Here is a 6000-nt window from a genome sequence, read left to right as displayed (position 1 = left end):
ATATGCGGCTATTTTCTGCTGTGAATCTCCCATAACCACCCCAGAGATGTCCGGATTGGCTCTCACGGTGCGCAGAAAAGGCTCCAACGACAGGGCGAAGAGGAGTGGTGATAGGGGACATCCCTGGCGCGTCCCATTCTTGATTGCAAAGGGATCTGACAATATCCCGTTAGCCCGGACACGCGCTGAAGGAGCCCCATATAACGATTTGATCCAGCCTATCATGCTACCACCCAGGCCTATGTGTTTCAGGGTAGCCAACATAAACTGCCAGTTCACCCTGTCGAAGGCCTTCTCCGCGTCCGTGCTTAGAAAAATACAGGGAATTTTCCCCTTATTGACCACATGTAGGAGATTTAGTACTTTAGTGGTGTTGTCCCTAGCCTCCCTGGTTGGGACAAAACCCACTTGGTCTAGGTGAATTAAGGAGGGGAGGTGGGATTGGATCCTAGTAGATATTATTTTGGTAAAGATTTTCAAATCCGTATTTAGTAGAGAAATTGGTCTGTAACTCCCGCACAGGGAAGAGTCTTTCCCCTCCTTAGGGATCACTGTGATGTGTGCCGATAGTGAGTCACGGGGGAAATTGGTATCGGGGCCTATGTAATTGAAAAATTTATGCATGAATTGCACAAGGGAGGGGAGTAAAGTTTTAAAGTACTGCGCGGTAAATCCGTCCGGTCCCGGGGCTTTCCCTAACTTAGCCGCCTTAACTGCTAGTTGTATCTCTTCTGTGGAGATTGGTTCATCAAGTAGCTCCCTAATGTCATCTGAAAGTCTGGGCATGCCCGAGTTAGTGAGATATTCTTCAATTCGAGAGAGCTGGGGAGCTGGAGTCTGCAGGTTATAGAGAGATGCATAAAACTCCCTAAATTCTCCGACTATGCTGCGGGGGAGTGAGGTCTTCTGGCCTGTAGAGGTCCTGATATGTGGTATATAATTAGCTAAGACTTGCTCTCTAAGTGACCTGGCCAGGAGTTTGCCACATTTGTTACCCGACTCATATGAAATCCGGCGACAAATCTGAATCGCGGCTTTAGCTCTAAATTGCATAAGATCAGTAATTTTGTTTCGAAGTGTCAAAATTTCGGCCTCTAGAGATTGACTTTGGGCATGCTTGTGTCGGGCTTCAGCGAGGTTCAGTTGTGTCAGAAGCGAAGCCAACTGCTCCGAACGCTGTTTCTTAATGCGTGAGCCATGCTTGATAAGGACACCCCGGATCACAGCCTTATGGGCTTCCCAGACATTGCCGGGGTTGCTTTCAGGAGTATCATTAGTTTGGAAGTAAAAGTCCAGCTCCCTAGCTACATCTCGAAGTACCTCCTTGTCCTGTAGGAGGCTTTCATTTAATCTCCAAGTTCTTGTTCTGGATGTAAAATGGTCAGTCAGGGCATAGGTCAATAGAACAGGGGCATGGTCAGACCATGTAATAGAGCCAATGGAGGTCTCCCTAATGGCGTGTAATTGGGAGTGGGGGATCAGGAAGTAGTCTATTCTCGAGTATTGTTTGTGTATTGTTGAATAAAAGGTGTAGTCCCTTTCATTGGGGTGAGTGAGTCTCCAGGCATCAATTAACTGAGCCCTATGTAGGGCACGCGCAATGCGTTTCCCCACACAAGGGGCAATCGATGAATGTCCCACCGATGTGTCCTCTGACGGGATCAATGGAACATTGAGATCACCTCCCAGTATTGTCTGGCCTTTGGCAAATTCTAGCAGGGTATTAGTTACTTTGGAGATGAACTGTTCCTGCCCAGTGTTCGGGGCATAGACATTGACAAGGGTCACCTCTACCCCTCCAATTGTTCCTCTAAGGAACAGAAAGCGTCCCTCCGGGTCAGCTCTCATGTCCTCTAGGATCCAGGGGACTGAGCGGGAGATGAGAATGGAGACCCTCGAGATTTGCTATTCTGATTGGTAGAGTGATAGACCTTCGGAAAGTATTTGTTTTGCAGCAGAGGAAACTTACTTTCCTTAAAATGTGTTTCCTGGATGAACGCCAGATCAGACTTTTGTCGTTGTAACTCTTGAAGTAACATACGCCTTTTTTCGGGGACGTTTAGGCCTCTCGCATTAAGCGAAAGCACGCGTACCGACTCCATGACCCGTGACCCACTTGACAAAGGAGATAGGGGTGGGGGAGGAGGGATGGGAGTAAGGGAAGGGAGGAGGAATAAGGGAGAGTAAAAGGTGGAAAATTAGTAGGTAGAGAGAGTGGAAGGAGGGAGATTTATGGCAGAGGGAAAAAGAGAGAAAAAAGCAGCAGTTAGAAGTCTGTGTATAGGTACCCCAAAGAAGGGATATTGTAGTACTAAAATAGAAAACTAAGACGCTCACCAGGGGGATTCTGGTTGTCGAGCGCAGACCTAGGTGGGGTTGTAGAAAGCAATGACCAGTGAGATACTCACTGACCACTCGCCTGACCCGCATTATAGTATATCATATAAAGAAAGAAAAATATGTGTTGACGGTGAATACAGAGAGATGAACCGGTCAAATCAAGGAGGGAGATTTAAGATATGTTTAAGCTATGACAGTGCAACATAAAACTAGCATCTACCCGTGCTAAAAGGGAAACATTAACCTGTGCTCCTACACATCTTAATTAAGGAACAGTTAAAACATAAAAGAAAATTAATAACAGCAACCAAAATATGGATTCCGTCCACCCCCTAAGTGTATTAGGTGCTAGCCGGCAGTGCCCGGTTGTCACCAGTTGCTCACTATTGGTTGTACTGGAATGTAGCCAGGGTGGCATCCCCCCAATGATTGTGGGGATACCAGGGTGGCATAGGTGAAGGCCTCCAGGCCACCCATTAAATAACAATGTATGTTGCGTCTGGACTACTCCCAACCCACCACTTATAATGTCTAACCCATCCTCCCGTAATGCATGTCTCCCGTTGCGTTCCGCACCCATAGGGCGGAGGCACCCCCCCCCCAGGACAAGTGCCCCGGCGAGAAGAGGGGGGGAACACCCCCCCCACAGACACCCCCCCCATACCATCACATTCCCCCTCGCGAGGGCTGGGGACATACATAAAATACACTTATTTATCGTTGCTATATAAGGTCCATGGTTCCCACCCGGTACCGCAATACAGGGTGGGCCTGACATGCATGCCAGGAAGGCAAGGGGGGGGGCTCATCCGGCAGAGCCTGAAAAGTCACCTCCGCGGGAGGAGCCCAGGATCATATCCTCCTAAGGGACTGGGATACCCGTCAGGGAGCATGGAAGCAAGCCCCCCAGATTCCAGTCTCCCCAGCTCTCCTCGATGGCAGTTATTAGGACGCTCCAGAGTGACAGGTTGGCCCCTTAAGATCAGAGTTCCATGGTAGGTGTAAAGTGCAAGTCACTATGCCCAAGTGCTGGTTCAGAGTATGTAGGGCTCACCTGAAACACCCGTAAAAGTGACCTGGCCATCATATCTGAACGAGCATACCTCCAGGTTTCAGGTTGGGTCCAGTTTGTCTCCAAGTCTCCAGCCCCACAGTCGCTGCTTACTCGGAAAATACTGTTGCATGTTGCAGGGCTGAATGCGTGCACTGCGGTAAGGCAGAGTCAGGAGGTGGGGAATGTCTGCCACTGAACGAGACCGTCAACCTCCCTGATGTGGTAAAGGGAAGGAAGAATGCCTCCAAACCGCATGAAGTGGGGGGCGGTAGAATCCAACAGTCAAACCTTATAAACTCAGATGTGTGTGGAGAACAAAATGGAATAGCTCACCTAAACATGACTCATGATTCCCTGGAGCCTTCAGCAGAAGGAGAGCGTGCTCTTCTTCTGTTCCGTTGTCGGCGAGGGGGTTGAGGATGTTGTTGAGCAGAGGATCCTGGACGGCCTGAGGTACGTGGAAGGATGGTCAGCCAATTCTGGACATGTATGGGCTCTACTCCCAGGAAGGCAAAGAAGGCTGGTAAGTCCGCGGGTGTACGTAGTGTGAAGGCGGCATTCATTTTGCGAAAATTGACCGCAAGGGGGTATCCCCAACGATATGTGCAGTCCTGTCTCCTGGACAAGTCCAGAAGGGGTCTTAACATGGCCCTTCTTTGCAAAGTGGCTCTGGAGAGATCCGGGAGGACCTTAATTGTGGCGCCATCAAATTCTACAGTCCCTTGCTCCCAGGCTCTGCGCAGGATAAGTTCCTTTTGGTTATAGTGATGTATCCTAACCAGCACATCCCTTGGTCTGGCAGGATCGGACGATTTAGGTCCCAAAGTTCTGTGCACCCGGTCCATTTCCACGGACGGTGGGGTAGGGCCCAGAATGATCTGAAACAGGGCTGTCACAGTAGCTGCCAAGTCCTCCGAGCCTGTTGCCTCTGGGATACCCCGTAGCCGGAGGTTGTTGCGTCGGCTACGGTCCTCGAGGTCTTCTAAGTGAAGTTGTAGGTCGATTGCCGTAGCATCTTGGGATTCTTGAGATCGTTCCAGCACCTCTATCCTGTGTGTTAAAGATGAGATCGTAGCCTCCCCCGAGTCCACCCTGTCTGTGAGGGCATGCAGGTCTGACCTCACCTCCTGGATGTCCCTACTGTGCGCTTCTTCAATACGGAGGATGAGGCCTTCAATATCAGCCTTGGTCGGTAGGGACTGCAGTATGGCTCGGATATCGTCCGGTATGTCCCTTGGTTTAGGGGAGGTGTCAGCCATGCTTACGGGGCCCGTAATAAAGGTTTCTGGGATTGTGTCAGTGTTACTCAGCGGTATAGTAGAGCTCAGTGAGTTCAGGGCACCGTCCACTGTTAGGCCGTGGACACGTGGGGCTGCTATAATGGCGCCCGGCGACACTCCCTGTGAGCCTCGGAAGTATCGCTGAATTCCACTGCTCGGGACAGAGGGACGGTTACCTCCAGCTGACGATCTTGTCCGGTAGCGTCTAGGAGTTATCATGCCTCTCTGACATGCACGGATCTCCGTCAATTCAGCGGGATATAGCGGGGTGGTCAGGAGCTCTCTTCAAATGCGTCTTTACTCGGCCATTGCTAAGCCACGCCCCCCTCCCATGCCGTTTTTATCAATGAACTTCTATGTGTATTGTCGGCAATGCAATAGCCGCGGGTACTTTTAAATGAGTTTTTTCCTTCAAAATGTCATTTTGCTGTCAGACTGTTCTAAACACAGGAAACATGCGCCCCTTTACAGGCATACTATAGACACCCCCCAGGTACGAAATTTAAAGGGATATTACACTTTTATTGTTTGACTTTAAGCATTATTAAAATCACTGCTCCTGAAAAAACGGCCGTTTTTAAAACTTTTTTTTGCATTGATCCATGTCCCCTGGGGCAGGACCCAGGTCCCCAAACACTTTTTATGACAATAACTTGCATATTAGCCTTTAAAATTAGCACTTTTGATTATTCATGTTCGTGTCCCATAGACTTTAACGGTGTTCGCGTGTTCGAACGAACTTTTTTCCTGTTCGCATGTTCTGGTGCGAACCGAACAGGGGGGTGTTCGGCTCATCCCTACTGCAGAGGGTTTACCTAAATTATCAAGGAAAGACCTTAGGAAAGATCAACAAGAGGATCCACTCTGTAGCTTGGTATTGGAAGCTCTGGAGGTAAACACCCTGATCTACTTTTGAAAAGCGCCCGAAAAGAAGCTCTGTTGTTACACAAAGAGTGGGATCGGTTGCAGTTGTTGCAAGGGGTGGTCTACCGAAGGGGCCCCTCTGAAGATCCGGAGGAAAAGTGGAAACTGTTGCTGCCAGAGAAGCACAGAGAGAGACAGTGTTAATCGCTCTGCATGATTGTCATGGACATTTGGGGTCAGAAAGAACTCTTCAATTGATAAGAGATAGATTCTACTGGCCTTACATGAGGAAAGAAGTGGAGAGTTACTGTCACTCCTGTCATAGGTGTATCCAGAGAAAGACTCTGCCACAACGGGCAGCCCCAATGGGACATTTATCAAGCCAAGGCCCCATGGATCTAGTTTGCATAGACTTCCAGTGTTTAGAATCTGACTTGAGTGGGCAAGGAAATATTCTGGTAG

Source organism: Aquarana catesbeiana, linkage group LG08 (assembly GCF_042186555.1).
Source record: "Aquarana catesbeiana isolate 2022-GZ linkage group LG08, ASM4218655v1, whole genome shotgun sequence".
Taxonomy (NCBI): Eukaryota; Metazoa; Chordata; class Amphibia; order Anura; family Ranidae; genus Aquarana; species Aquarana catesbeiana.
This window is presented reverse-complemented; position numbering follows the sequence as displayed.